We start from the raw sequence: 15,666 nt of genomic DNA, 5'->3' as shown, positions 1-15,666 counted from the left end.
CACTTTTACAAGTTATTGACATTTACAAGCTGTTGACTTTAAGCAAAGCAAACAGCTTTCCCTACTCTGGGCAAGCCTGACCCACCCAGTTGAAGGGTCTGAAGTCCAAAGTCTAAGAATGGAAGTCACATCCAAACTGAGAGAGAAGTTATTCAGCTCCCAGGATTGAGACTGATATGAGATATCAGGTTCTACCCTACCTTTATCCTATAGATTTTGTATCTGCCAGCTCCACAAGTTCTGATCCAGATTAAGACAACACCCCTTCCCAATTGTGTTGTCTCTGCTATATCTCGTGAACTCTTGACTGATTCGGGGATACATGACTAATATTCAAACTTCAACTACTAAATTATAATCCAGCAATATTGCAGGCAGTGATATCTCCAGGAATTTACTATTTCTTACCAATGAGATAAATCTGGGTTTCAGGCAAGGTTTGATCCAGAAGAACAAGCCCCTACTTTATGATTATAGTGTCTGTGGCCATTCTTGACAGTTCCGGATTTATGTCCTTTGATGACCACAATTAAGGCAGCATTACACATTTCAAACAGTTGCCTTGAGTGTCAGTGTCTCTATTCTCAATCATCTGCCTACCTTTGAGTGAATCATTGACCTTCAGTCTTCACCCATTGTCCTGAAGGTGTTCTGCATACAGTTAACAAAGCAGAAGTTAAGGGACAAGTATAACAGAGACTTATCACACAATAAAATCTCAGGCACTAATGGGCATGGCACCACACAATTGCTCACAGTAGTTACCCTGGTGAAGATACTGGTTCAGTATGTATAGAATGGGGCTTTGCATTCTGCATATAAAACAAGTTTTGTAGGACTCTGATTCAGGCCAGGCTCTGGCCAGGCTGCTAGCACCAAAGCATTGTATAAAGTCTCTGTTAGAGCCAGGGTTTGGTAAAACCAAGCACGTGACATTCTACCTCTGATGTCACTGCTGCTTCCTGTGCTGGGCCTTGGCCTCAACATTCTGAAGAAGCTGACTGTCCTGCCTGAGGCAGAAGTAGAAAGCCTCCTAGATGCATATATCACACAGTGTAAGCCCCAGAGGCTGCTCATTATTACTCCATGTAAGTGAGGACAGATAAAGACGTCCCCGTCTCTGGGGTGCCTTCCTGCAGGAGTCCACAGGCCTGAAGATTTACGTGCTCACTAGCTGGATCAGAGAAACAGCCCAGAGCTGCTGTTTGTATGCTATGTGTGAGATTCACTGGAGAACAGCAGAGGTCAAGGCAGAGTCATATAATTTCATGGTTGAAGACTTTAGCCCATACCACATACTCCTCAGATAAGGTGTTTATTGCTGTAGGGGAAATTTGAACTTTGTTGGACAAAGGAGACCAAAGTCTTTTACTTTTTAAATACCATGTTAGTCTTTCAGCCGAAGGCTTATGGCTAGTGTCTGTGTCTGGATTTTAAATAGTGCAGGATTTGGGAGGCACCTGACATAAGAGAATCATTGAAGCTTAGAGAAAATGTCTACAGCTGGATCAACTGTTCTGAGGTATATGCCAAGCCGTCAGCAGCCGGTTCAATCCATGTGTGAGAATAAGGAGGAATACTTACAACATGTTAGGGAAATCTCATGAATCAAATGCTGATTTAATGCAAAGATATTGACCAGGGGTCAGTCTAGGGATGGGCAGGTGCCAGGAAGTGATTAGGGGCCAGAGATTATCAGAGGCCAGGGGTAGGCAGGGTCCAAGGGTAGGCAGAGGCTAGGCAGACTGGGACAAGGGTGAGCATTTGCCAGAGGTTGGCATGGCTCAGAAGTGGGCAGAGGCTGGGTAGACTAGGACAAGGGTAGGCAGGGTCCAGGGGTGGTCAGAGCACAGGAGTGGCAGGGGATAGGTGGTGGGCAGATCTGGGATGAACAGAGGCTGAGATATGAGGCTGTTTTCACATCTGACATCCAACTCCCTTGTTAAAATAAATTTGAAGGGATAGAGGATTTGTCCTAGCTTGCTTCTTTTCATTTCTTCATTTGATCTTAAATTCTATGGATGTGCTCATGAATAAATTCCAAGATGAAACCAAATTTGCAATAGGAGGTATAATCAATCAGAAATATTTGGGCATTTTCCTTGTTAAAATGTGGTTTTCATAAGGACAGCAGACGTCTGCCTTGGTCAACATTAGTATCTACCATGTATTCTACCATGAAATAATGCTTTTGACACCACTGTATTAAGTATCTAGAAACACTTTGATTTCCAGTGGGAATGATAGGATTATTTGAAGAAATCAAAGCATAAGCACCTGATATTACAAACGGGCAGGATTTAAGTAGCAATGATCAAACCCATGAAGGGTGGAAAGAGCATAGGCAGGAATAGGTAAGAGATAACCAGATAAGTATGCATCCTGTAAGACACATTTGCAAGTGGCACCTGGGAGTCAAGTTAATCATAAGAGAAATTGTACTGTCGCATGTAACTGGATGGTTCTTCCTTGTTTCAGGTATGGTGAGATCTAGGTGTCAAATGATGCCACCAGGAATCTTTCTGTATATCTTGGCTCCACTTTTTATTTCCATTTATTATTCACTCATTCATTTATTCATTCATCTGTTCATGCATTCATTTAGTTTGTGTCCCTATTGCAGGCTCCCCCTCCTTGCCTCCCAGTCCCACCCTTACAGATACCCTCTCCCATTACCCCCTCTCATTCTCCTCAGAGCAAGGGAAACCCCTTTTTGGGTATCACACTACCCTGAGACATCCAGTTGCAGAAAGACTAAGCACATCTTCTTCCACTGAGTCCCAAACCAGGCAGTCCAGCTGGGGAAAAGGGATCCAATGGCAGGCAGCAGCGTAAGAGACAGCCCCCACTCCAGTTGTTAGGGGAACCACATGAATACTAAGTTTAACATCTGCTCCGAATGTGTAGGAGCCTAGGTCCAGCCCCTGCATGCTTCCGGGTTGGTGATTCAGTCTCTGTGAGCCCCCATGGGCCCAGGTTAGTTGCCTCTGTAGGTCTTCTGTGGTGTCCTTGACCCTTCTGGTTTGCTCAATTCTATTCCCACTCATTCTCAAGACTCCCAGAGCTCTGCCTGATGTTTGGCTGTGGGTATTTGCATCTTGTTGCACTTCTTCCAAGCTGTTTCTGGTTTTCCCTAAGCTGTCTGCCAGGAGTAAAATGTGAGCATCAGCAACTCCATCCTGCCCATTGGGGAACCCCAATGGGAACAGATGTATTTGATCCTCCTGGTTGTACCCTGGACATCTACCCGGAGATGTCATGGTCAGAGTAATATATCAGGACCTGGAACTGATTAGTTCTGATGTTAGTCCAGGATAGGAGTCATATCTTTTCTTTAGCCAGTTGATGATAGCTCAGGGAATGTAGTATTCTCATTGGTCAGTTTTTAACGCTGCATCCTGGAAGCATGAATGGTCTTGCCCAAAATGGCGCTGGTTGAGTTTGCAGGTTAGGGTTATATAAAAAAAAAAAAAGTCAAAACCAAACCTAGAATAAACAAAAGGAAAGAAAGTACTTTCTGAAGTGTGACATCCTTTGTGTGAATTCTACTGCCTGCAAGCTAATTCAGAATAAGCATTGCTGTTGGCCAGTGGAGAAAAAGAAGGGAAGATGGACGAGGAAGGGCACAGAACAGCTATCGGGCAGAGTGGTGGATCTATTTGTTATCTTGAATGTTTCTTGCAAAATTAGTGACCTGTGCTACTGGTCCACAAAGCAACAGTTGACGTTAGTTTTCAGTCAGATAAATTATATAACTGGGGGCTTACGATCATACAGTAGAAACTACAGTGTGAATTTCAGAATGACAATTGCTAGTGTTGAAAGCAGGGGCCCCTGCTGAGACATAATGGATGTTCCTTGTGCTTCTTCCAACTTATCTTTGACTTAAGGCTTTGTAGTGGCAGCAGGTAACAGCCAGTAGCACCACACCTCAGCTTTGACCCATCTCTCCTTCTCTGCCTTAGACTTCATGTAGGCAGAGTTGGAAGCATGAGCCTCCAGCTTGACATTCAGTCTGCCCATAGGAGCTGAGATGTGGCCTGAGATGGGGGCTGGAACTAAAAACACTTGTACTTGTGTAGCGCGCAGCCTCGCCGATAAGGAGCACGCCACACTTCAGGATTCTTCTGACAGCATTTATTAAATAGCTCTCATGATGGTGAGGTGGAGGAAGGACCCCTAGCTCAGAAAGCCCGCTGCTTAAATAGAGCTTTGTGAGACGTGCAGATCCCTCATTGGCTCAAATCTTTCATCCAATTGTCATACTCTGTTTTCGCGCCACACGCAGGCGCATTCTCAAGTAAAGCTTCCGTGAAGAACCAGGAAGCAGAAGCCTGCGCCATCTTTTAATGACAAATACGGCTCCTCACATCTCCCCCTTCCTTATTAAACTGCAACAACAATCAAGGTCTGTTAGGTCGCCGATCTAACCCACCGTTCTACCAGTAGGCGTTCAAGGCAGTTAAACAGTACGAGACCCTCCACACCTTTTATCCCGTGCAATGGGAACCTGAGCCCTGGGAAGTGTGGAGGACCACCACTAGGATACCTGGTGCAATGGGAACACGAGCCCTCAGGATATCTTATTAAGTGATGGCGTCTCATTGTTTAAGCAGATTCAACCAGGCTTGAGGGGATATTCCTGCTCCACGACAAGCAATGCTTGCGTGATCATCACTATCTTTTTGATGTTGTTGTTTGAATTTACAGAGCAACCAGAGGGTAAGCAGCACTCCCCCAAAGATCATGCAGCCAAATAACGCTACCCCCACCTCAGTCCCCAAGTCCAGGGAATTGGGGCGCTGACTCCTCATTAACTTCTTCAAGCTGAACATGGGCGTTGACTTTTAGAAGAGGAATGAGGGGAAGGGTAAATTGAAAGCATCTGAAGTCTGTCTTAACTGCATCCAGCTGGAAGTCCAGGGCATCAGTGAACATGCAGGTGATAAGATTCATTCTCCACAGCTGTGTATTCTGCAATATACAAATCTCAAAACAAGTTTTACTATCAAGATAATTATTTTGATTCTCTGAAATCTAGTGTTCTGGAGGCCTACCTCTGTCATGTCTGATCCATATAATTCTGGAAGACATAACTACTACCTTAATGACCTCATCAGAAAACTCATAGAAAAAACCTTTTTTTCCAAATTAACTTTTCCTTAAGCCAGTAACCAGAAAAACCTTTACATTGAGTTTTTATCCAGAAAAATATAACTATATAACTCAGAATCACACCCATTTTGAAAGTTAAATCAATTAACATCATCATTCTGCTTAGCTCTGCAGACGGGACATACCCTGGCGCGTAAGGCGGATCCCGCCCATATCTCTTGGACTCATAACGAGCCACCTCCTCTTCTAGTTCCCTCTGCTCCTCCGAATTGAAAGGCTCAGGGGAACTCCCCTCCAATGAGGAAGTTAATGATGTGTCCTCCTCCTCCTCCCCCGAGGACGTCTCCTCTGAAGATGAGGAATAGGACGAATCTATTCTTAAGTTACTAAATTCACTCAAAACAGGATATAATAATTTTACATGTTTTTTCACTTTATTATGAGGATCCCTTTTTGGGGTATCCTCCTTTTCTCTGCTTGCGGTCGACTGCCCTATCCGCTGAGAGTTCTGGAACCCCAAGACTTTAACGTCCCTTGTAACAACCGGTTTCTTCTCACAGCAGTTTCCAATTTTCCACTGAGAGTTCTGGAACCCAACAACTGGTTCCTTCTCACAGCAGTTTCCAATTTTCCGCTGAGAGTTCTGGAACCCAACAACCGGTTCCTTCTCACAGCAGTTTCCAATTTTCCGCTTCTCATTCTTATTAGTGCTCTCTCCCTTTTCTGCTTCTGATAGGCTATCTTGTTGTTCCACCAAAACTTTCTGTCTCTCTTTCACTTTTTCTTGGCAATTAGCGTCTTCTATGCAAGCTCTAACCATTTTATATATTTGCCATGTCCTTGGTCTTAACTTCCCTTTTTCCTTTTCACTAATCAAGTCAGCTCCGAGTTTATCCCAGGTGTCCTTAGATAAGGATCCAGTGGTAGTAATAAACCACGGAGCAACTCGTTCCACTTCCTTTAAAAAATTAATCAAAGCCCTCCCCAGAATCTTCAAACCACTTTCCTGCAGCAACGCCTGCATCACTGCGAAAAACGGCTTTATTTGCTGTTTCCCCATGCTTCCTTTATCTACAGGAGTGGGCGAACTAGCACAGTTATCTACCTGTGACTTACAGTTCCTATAAACACGGGGGGGGGGGGGAAGGGGGTAAGTGCACTCTTTCCCCTCTTGATAATCATTAAGACACAAACAACAAGCAAGGACTATCGCCACCCAAACAGAAAGAACAATGGTAAGCCAAACAAGATCCACCATACCTTGCAGAAAAGCGTCTAGACTCTCCGCGCTGCCAGTTCTGAATCCTCTGCGAGCTTACAGGGTCCTTCATTACTGGTCAAAACTCCGAGACTTTCGGCTTCAACCCCGGGTTTCTGCACCAAATGTAGCGCGCAGCCTCGCCGATAAGGAGCACGCCACACTTCAGGATTCTCCTGACAGCATTTATTAAATAGCTCTCATGATGGTGAGGTGGAGAAAGGACCCCTAGCTCAGAAAGCCCGCTGCTTAAATAGAGCTTTGTGAGACGTGCAGATCCCTCATTGGCTCAAATCTTTCATCCAATTGTCATACTCTGTTTTCGCGCCACACGCAGGCGCATTCTCAAGTAAAGCTTCCGTGAAGAACCAGGAAGCAGAAGCCTGCGCCATCTTTTAATGGCAAATACGGCTCCTCACATACTTGTGCTCCACCTCCTGGGTGGACAATTCCTCCTGCCACTTTCATTGCCATCTAGGAGAGACCCAGCAGGACCCTTTGCAGTAGACCCCCAGCAGGGTCTTCCCTTATTTACACATGCTGCAATTGTAACTCCTTCCTTCATTACTCCCTGTTAGACTTCTGAGGCTGCTCAAGAGACAAAAAGTAAAAGAGAGAGTGGGGAAGGAGAGGAAAAAAGTAAAAGAGGAGAGTGGGGAGAGGGGAGGAGAGGGGAGAGGGGAGGAGAGGGGAGAGGGGAGGAGAGGGGAGAGGGGAGGAGGGAGAGGGGAGAGGGGAGAGGGGAGGAGAGGGGAGAGAGGGGAGAGGGGAGAGGGGAGAGGGGAGAGAGGGGAGAGGGGAGAGGGGAGAGGGGAGGAGAGGGGAGAGGGGAGGAGAGGGGAGGAGAGGGGAGGAGAGGGGAGGAGAGGGGAGGAGAGGGGAGAGGGGAGGAGAGGGGAGAGGGGAGGAGAGAGGAGAGGGGAGGAGAGGGGAGGAGAGGGGAGGAGAGGGGAGGAGAGGGGAGGAGAGGGGAGAGGGAAGAGGGGAAGAGGGGAGGAGAGGGGAGAGGGGGGGGAGAGCGGAGAGGGGGGGGAGAGGGGGAGGGGGGGAGAGGGGAGAGGGGGGGAGAGGGGAGAGGGGGGGAGAGGGGAGGAGAGGGGAGAGGGGAGGAGAGGGGAGGAGAGGGGAGAGGGGAGGAGAGGGGAGAGGGGAGGAGAGGGGAGAGGGGAGGAGAGGGGAGGAGAGGGAAGAGGGGAGGAGAGGGAAGAGGGGAGGAGAGGGAAGAGGGGAGGAGAGGGAAGAGGGGAGAGGGGAGAAGAGGGGAGAGGGGAGAAGAGGGGAGAGGGGAGAGGGGAGGAGAGGGGAGAGGGGAGGAGAGGGAAGAGCATCTCTTCCACAGGAATTGGAATGGTCTGCCATAAGGAAGGGGAATACTTGGAGTTTATATCCGCTGTGGAATGGATGGGAAGTTATATGCAGCTTGCAAGGCCTACCTGCAAGTCTGTAATCTGTACTTCCTAGAGTTGTTTGTTCAGACAAGGCTGTTTTATCTTTAGAAACTGCCTTGGCCTGGGTATTAGGATGTAGGTGATAGCTGGTGACTGAGTTAGTTAGTGGCAGTGGGGGGCTTACAGTTTTACCATAGAGGCCAGGGACTACAGTAAGACTTAGGGGAATGAAAAGTTTCCTGGGCAGGGACTCGCAGAGTTTGTTTAAGGTTTATTCTGACATAGCCCATCTCCTAGGAGATAAAGAATGGGTCAGAGAGGATAGAGGTTCAGAGGATAGGGTGGGAAATTTGGGAGGGGCTTCTTCCTACTGAATGTGGGTAGAAGTCTAGGGATAGGAGAGTTCTGTAGGTGTGGTATCAATGGTAGGCTATGGTAGGCCTCCTGCCATGAAGAATTCTGTGATCCCTAGGTGGTGAAGGTTTTACCCTCTGTAGAATGAACTTTGTAAAGCAGCATTTAAAATAGGACTAATAGGCTCTCTCACAGTGAGACTCTTCTACAGGGTTTCCAGGGACCCTCTATAGGTTCAAATGCCCCTGTTGGAATTAAGGAATGAAGTACAGAGATTAGTTATAGGTGGTAGAGTCCCTGATCAGCATGACAACGATAAAGTCATGAATAGGTTATGTTGATTTCTATATGACCAACACCATCTGAAAAGAAAGTGGCAGGGGATGGGGGAAAGGGAGAAGAAGTGAGTTTAGAACTGCAGAGTGACTGTGACTAGTCCCAGTGCCAGAAGTGCTGGCCCCAAAATAAGCTAGCAGAAACAACAGGGAGCTACAGAGCACTGATGGGAGGGGAACAGGAGAAAGCAGAGGATCAATGTAAAGAAGTGTATGTGGCTGGAGTAAAAGGAATGGAGGTCCCTTGGAGATAGGGTTTCCCACATTTAAAAGACAGGGTAGAAACTTAAGTATGGGAATAAAAACTGGAAAGAGAGGATCAGCCAGATGGGAGGGAACCAAAGCCCATCTCTAAGAGGATGCTTGGCCATGAGTTTTATGTCTGTGTCTTTGGATTTCATTTCAAATCAGTTAAGATGGGTTGGTGCAAAAACAGCATTATTTATGGAAGAGGGTATAATTCTCATCCTTAGCACCAGTCAGATTTAGTCTTGGAGTACTCCGGCAGCCCCCTAAATTGAGTTTGTTTTGAAGAATGATCAGGGGATTTGAAATTTCTTTAAGGTTTTCTGAGACAGAGGTTAATAGATGCAGAGGTGCCCTCAGTCCAGCAGTGTTAGCTCTGACTCGTGAAAACATGCCCAGAATGGCAGGAAGAGAGATGAGTTAGATGGCCCACATCCCATTAGTCCCCCTCTCAGAGGTCACCCAAACTCACTCAGGGGTTTGGGGCCATTGATCTCTCTTAAGTGCTTTGAACTGACTAAAGGGGCAATGTAAAATGGGCAGCAATTAGAGTGCATCAGAGGACAGTCCATCCAAAGAACCACAATAAAACTCAACAGATGGTCCAGAACATAAGAGACCCGTTTGGTGATAGCATATGTTCATGCTGTGTAAGGGATATAGTACCTGTAAAATACAAAGCGAGACTGTTAGTACTGTTATAATTCTTACTGAAGGTATAATTAAGAAAACAGGGCACTTTTCTCCAATAAGGTTTGGAGGAAGAGATTAAGCAAGAAACTCATAGAAAGAACATACTTTACCATAGCTATTAGCAAGAGTGATGATTTTGTCATTGTTGGTACTAAGATGGAAGGCCATTGGCTTTCCAGCTAAACTTTGATTTTTTTTTTTTTTTTTTTTAATCAGCCAGAGTAAGTTCAAAGTCACCCACTGGATCTTCTCTATCACAACCTTGTCTGAAACATTTAAGATTTAACATCATGATTTACACAACTTTTGTTTAGTCAGATGAAATACACAGCTGAACTGGGTATCAGAGCTGTGTAGAAGGATAAGGTAGGTTTAATTAGCTGTTTGTTGTGTCAGACTCCTGCATAAGGAACAAACACCTGGGGAGCTTTATAAAGGAAGTTGGTGAAATTCAGTGTCTGATTGACAGATTAAAAAAGAAGGACAATCCCATTGAGTTAATTTTTATAGGATCTTCTAGCCAAGTTCTAAGGACATCACTTGGATATTCTGAATAATTAATTACTCAAAGCAGTGAGTTTGATGGTTGAATGTCTGGTAGCCTCCTTTACCCAGGGAACATGAGTGGTTGGAGTGTGTGCTCTGGAATTAGCTTATAAAAGGAAGAATGAAAGCTGGGGTAAAAGGCATGTGCAATTGAACTATTTCATGCAGGTCCCATACCAGTTGGGATGTAGGCTTAAGTGCAAAGGTTCTCCTATTCACAGCATCCCCATATGTCAGTTAAGAAGACATTGAGAGCAGTGTAATTGCTATTTGCCTCTCTGTTGTTTAGATGTTTAGGATGTGGGTGCAGAATCCATGGCCCTGTCATGTGAGACATGAGGAGTAACTCATCTTTCCTGTAGATAAAGAGGAGGTTTTCCTGGTCTGGCCTACCTGGAATAGCCAGAGCTGGTCAGCCTTTCACAGCAGGAGACAGGAGCAGCAGACTTCTAGTGGTCTTATTTCCACACCCATCCTTATTCTGTAAGGAGACGCCCATACAACTTACTCTGGTGGCCTATGGGAGGTCAATGCTATTTCTTGCACCTGGATGTGTCCTGCCATGCAAGGATATTATAATTTTAAGCCATTTTACTCAAGCATTAAAAATTTTATAACTATTTTCAAATACCTAATTTGAATAGTACTTTACATTGAATAAGCTTTAAGCTTACTTTAAACTTGTTTGGAGTTACTTGCTTTAGACTTAATTTTGACAACATATATAGAAGATTATTTAATGAGAGATATAAATTGAGCTCTGCAACTGAATTACATTTGTATTTAGCATGACGACAAACATAGTTCTGAGCACATTAAAGAATTTGATCATTTGTAAAGAGACTGACCATTAAATTTCATGTCTTAATTATCATTTTAACAGTTTACAATAAATTAATAGCTCTCATAAGATTAATTTTTTTTAAAGTTTACCCAGTTAAGTTTGTTAAGCCTTTAAAATATAATTTTTGAATTGAAACTCTTTTAGTCTCAAAATTTAATTTTAAACCATTAATACAACTCATGGAGAGACTGGGAACTTCATTTTTCTGATATTTTTAAGTGGAGCAGTTTGAGTATTATGAAGATAGATGGAACAGGAGTCTCAAGGGTGGAGAGGAATAGCTTGTTGTCAGTGGCCAGCCCAGACATCTGGGGTCATGGTGAGGTCCCAGTCTGAGCTGCCACTGAAAGACATGTCTGAGTCTATGGCTATGCAGTGGCAGGGTTCAATGGAGATATTTGAGGCTCATATGACCACTAAATAACATGGGGATGTCCCTAGTTAGAGAAGCCACCAGGGACAATTTGGATACTGAGGGGCTGTCCATAACTGGTCTTGCCACTCACTGAATGTAGTGCTCTGGAGGACTGGCTCCATCTCTCACCAGCGACAGCATTCAGGAGAGGGGGCCCTGTGCCTCACCCAGGCGGCACAGAGGAGCTGGTCCAGGCAACAGGAGTGTGTGTGTGAGCCAGCCCTGAGCACATGGGTGTGGGAGAGCTGACCTTGCCGATTGTCTGCCATGGGGTAGCACAAGTACAGAGGTGACACCCCTCCCTTGCCACCTTTTACAGACTGGAAAGCTGCCTACAATGTCATGAGCTCAGGAGAGCTATCACTACCCTTCACCAGCTGAACTCTCAGGAGATCGGCTCCCTGTACTTTTAGTGGACAGCACAGGAGAGCTGGGGGTCAAGGGTCGGGGAGCAAGTCAGGGAGAGAGCTCAGGAGAGCTGGCACTGCCATTCTGCCATGAGATGGTATGAGTGTGGGTGTGATGCCTTTCCCCCTCCCCCATTGACCCTCACTACCTGCAGGAGTCATGAGAGCAGGAGAGTTGTTACTGCCACTTTTTTGCCATGAGGAAGCCAAGAGGGAGATGCCCTCTGCCCTCTTTCCTCTTGCCACTTGAGACAGTCAGGAGAGCTGACCCTAGAGTTATGAGAATAGGTGAAATGGCCTGACCCTGATCTGGATAGCCCAGTAGAGCTGGCTCTGATGGAGGAAGCATTGGTAAGCTACCATGAAGGAAAGAGCATGGATGAGTTGGCTCTGCCGCTCCTCTACCCTGATGTGGCCTGGGCTATCAGAAGATGCCCTCCCTGTCCCCCCTTGTCACCTGAAGTAGCTGGGAGAGCTGATCTCTGGACATAAGAAGGAGAGAGCTAGTGCTGCCTCCTCATTGGCTATAGCACGTCCATGAGTGGGCTCTGCATCTTGCCTGGGATGCCAGTAGAACTGGCCCTAATGGTGAAGACAAAAGTGAGCCAGGCCAGAGGGTGTGAGAGCAAGAGAGCTGGTCCATCCCCTCACAGGCTTTGGAGGTGGTGGTGATGATGAACCCTGAACCTTGACTGGATAGCACAATGGAGCTGGTTCTGGAGGCATGGGTGTAGGTGAGCTGGCCCCGGGGGTATGAGAGCAGGAGAACTGACCCTACCTCCTGATGATGGTGGCATTGGATGTCCTACCCAGAGCAGTGCAGGAGATCACACCTTGGTGGTGTGGATAAAGTAGAGCTGGCAGACGGAGCAGCCCAGCTACCACTCAGGCCCAGAACCAGGGCTCTGAATTGACCCACCCCCAAATTTATATCATCTGTGAACAATTGGGATGTGTGAAAAGGCCAGTCCTGTTGTTCCAAAGCTCAAGATCTAAATGATACAGGGCAACAGCAGGATAATTAGGAGGAGTCCTGGTGAAAATCCGATATTGATGGTGTCATAGAAACCAGAGATCTCGAACCAGATCAATGACTCATTGCAATGAACATTGCAAGTGAAGATGTGTGGACAGAGGGGTATATTGTGAGACACACTGTAACACTACAGCTTCCATGATGAGATGTTTTCTATGATTTGTTTTGTTCTCTTTGTCTCTGTCTGTCTGTCTGTCTGTCTGTCTCTCTCTTTCTCTCCCTCTCTCTCTTGTTTTATTTGGGAGGGGTTGAAAGGGTGAAGGGAAGATATGAGGGGATATGGAAATGAGCAGAACAGGGGTTCATGATGTGAAACCCACAAATACTCCATAAAAAGTTAAAGGAGAGAGAGAGAGAGACAGAGAGAGAGAGAGACAGAGAGAGAGAGACAGACCATGGTCATGGTGTTTCTTCACAGCAATAAAACCCACACTAAGACAATCTGTTTAAACATTTTCCTCAAGCATACTGTTTCTTTCTATATCTCTAAATAAGAGTTGTATCCAAGCCATACACATTGGTATGCTGTAGCAAATTAAGATTACCTGTACGTAGACTTTTAACTATCAACTTTTGTTGGTTTAAGTTTTAAAATAATCTTCTCTGCTTGGAATTTTAGAGCCTTTTAAGCATCTTCCCCAAATGATCTTATAGATATTGAGAGAGATACTTTACTTTTCAGTCAGAGCTTCAAAGACATTCAAGACCTTGAATGGGGAAACATCTTTGTAAGCAAGAACAAGGGAGAGAGGAGTATTAAGAGAGACAAACATCTTTTAAACTTTTATATATAAATATTTCCTGATTTAAAATTTTAATATCATGAGACTTAACAGCAATAAATAAATTCTTTGTCTGTTGTAAGAAAGTGTTGGGCAATATCTGGGTGCCTTAACTCAGTATATACGACTTCTCTATTGCTGCATAGGTGACTCCCTACCCAAGCTTAGCTTTTAGCCTATCTTAGTTAGGAGAAGCAGACATTAATGCCCTGTGTAGCTTCCATCTTCATTCTCTTTCCAGGCCACAAACCCAAAGACCAGGAAACCTTGAGATCTCATCCAATTGGGGCCTAATTGCATACAACCAACTGGGAAGAGTGGCTGGCTACTGAGGAAAATGCCCAATGACCTTGCCCATCTAATTTCTTAAAAGAATATTAACATTTAGCAAGTTCAGTTGCACTTATTTTAAGCGGTCACCACTGAAGTTCTTATTGAGAGATTTTAGATAGAGGGTCCCTTTTATCCTTTCCATGTAAGAGCTTCTTGTTAGCTAGTCTTACTCTAGACACCTTTACACCACGAGATAAACAATGGTAGCCTCTATTGAAAATGTTTTACATTTGGCTGTTCTCAGCCACATGATGCCCTTTTCCTGGGCTGTGCTGTTGCTTTCCTTCCTTTTACAGAGTCAGGAGGACAGTCTGACCCAGCCTGACCAGAAGCTGTGGAGGAAAATTTGAGCCAAAAATGCTTTCATCTTAAGTGGGCGGGCCAACTCACACCTCCAGAGCCAGCTTTTCAGTGGAATAAAACAGCATGTGACAATTCCCCAATATTATTCATACCCCAAAGACATCTGAATCTTTGTAAGACTAAACCCAATGATCTACACATCTATAGCCAGTTTGTGTGTATCTGTATATGGAGACAGATAATCTGAAAACCCTAAAAAGTATTTTTTTCTCTTAAAAAGACATCAAGTTGCAGAATAATTTAAAATTCCTTTAACCTAGAAACCATCAAACAGAAAATTAAACAAACAAAACATCTAAGGCAACTAAAAATCTGTTGACATAAAGTAGTCTTTTCCCCTAGATTGTCTCATGTATTTATAACTAAAAAAGTACAAATAAAAGCCAGAGTATCCATGCTTAGTGTGGCAGATACAAAGACAGGCCAAAGGTATAATATAAAGAAGTTCTATTTGTCAATTGTTGATCTTAGAGCCTGGACATTAGTGTTTTGTTAAGGAAGTTTCCCCTGTGCCAATGAATTTGAGACTATTTTCCAGTTTCTCATGTATTAGATTCAGTATATCTGGTTTTATTTTGAGGTTCTTGATCCAGTTGGACTTGAGCTTTGTGCAAAGTAATAAATATGGATCAATTTGCATTCTGGTACATGCAGACCAACTGCCAGTTTGACCACCAGCATTTGTTGAAGATGCTTTATTTTATTTTATTTTATTTTATTTTATTTTATTTTATTTTATTTTATTTTTACTGTATGGTTTTGGCTCACAAAGATCAAGTGCTCACAGGTGTTTGCATTTATTTCTAGGTCTTTGATTCTATTCCATTGATTGCCCTGTCTGTCTCCATACCAATACCAGGCAGTTTTTATCACTATTGCTCTGTAGTACAGCTTGAGGTCAAGGTCAGGGATGGTGATTCCCCAGAAGTTCTTTTATTGTTCAGAGTTGTTTTGGCTATCCCGTTTTGTTTGTTTGTTTGTTTGTTTGTTTGTTTTTCCATATGAAGTTGAGAATTGTTCTTTCCATACATGTGAAGAATTGTGTTGGAATTTTGATGGGACTTACATTGAATCTGAAGGTTGCTTTTGGTAAGATGAACAGTTTCACTATGTTAATTCTACTGATCCATGAGCATGGGAGAGTTTTCCATCTTAGGAGATCTTTCTTCAGGGATCTGAAGTTCTTGTCATACAGGTCTTTCACTTGCTTGGTTATAGTGACACCAAGGTATTTTGTATTATTTGTGGCTACTATGAACAGTGTTGTTTCTCTAATTTCTTTCTCAGCCCATTTATCATTTGCATAAAGGAAGGTTACTGATTTGTTTGAGCTAATTTTGCATCAAGCCACTGACGGTGTTTATCAGCTGTAGGAGTTCTCTGGTAGAAGATTTTTGAGGCCACTTATGTACACTATCATATCATCTACATGTAGTGATACTTGACTTGTTCCTTTCCAATTTGTACCCCCTTGATCTTTTGTTGTTATCTTATTACTCTAGCTAGAATTTTAAGTACTATATTGAGTAGATAGGGAAAGAGTGAGCAGCC

At 44.3% G+C, this 15,666-nt stretch overlaps 1 long non-coding RNA gene across 1 annotated transcript; it reads right to left on the bottom strand.

Moving 5' to 3' along the window:
- Window positions 1–4,122: 4,122 nt before the first annotated feature.
- LOC143443910 (uncharacterized) lies at window positions 4,123–6,764 on the bottom strand. Its single transcript, XR_013113314.1, has 2 exons — window positions 6,376–6,764; window positions 4,123–4,989 (listed from the first exon to the last, which is right to left on the bottom strand). It is a non-coding gene; the product is annotated as an uncharacterized LOC143443910 (long non-coding RNA).
- Window positions 6,765–15,666: the final 8,902 nt, after the last annotated feature.

This window comes from Arvicanthis niloticus, chromosome 1 (genome assembly GCF_011762505.2).
Source record: "Arvicanthis niloticus isolate mArvNil1 chromosome 1, mArvNil1.pat.X, whole genome shotgun sequence".
NCBI lineage: Eukaryota > Metazoa > Chordata > Mammalia > Rodentia > Muridae > Arvicanthis > Arvicanthis niloticus.
Note: the sequence above shows the minus strand (reverse complement) of the source record. Positions and strands in the feature narration are given on the sequence as shown.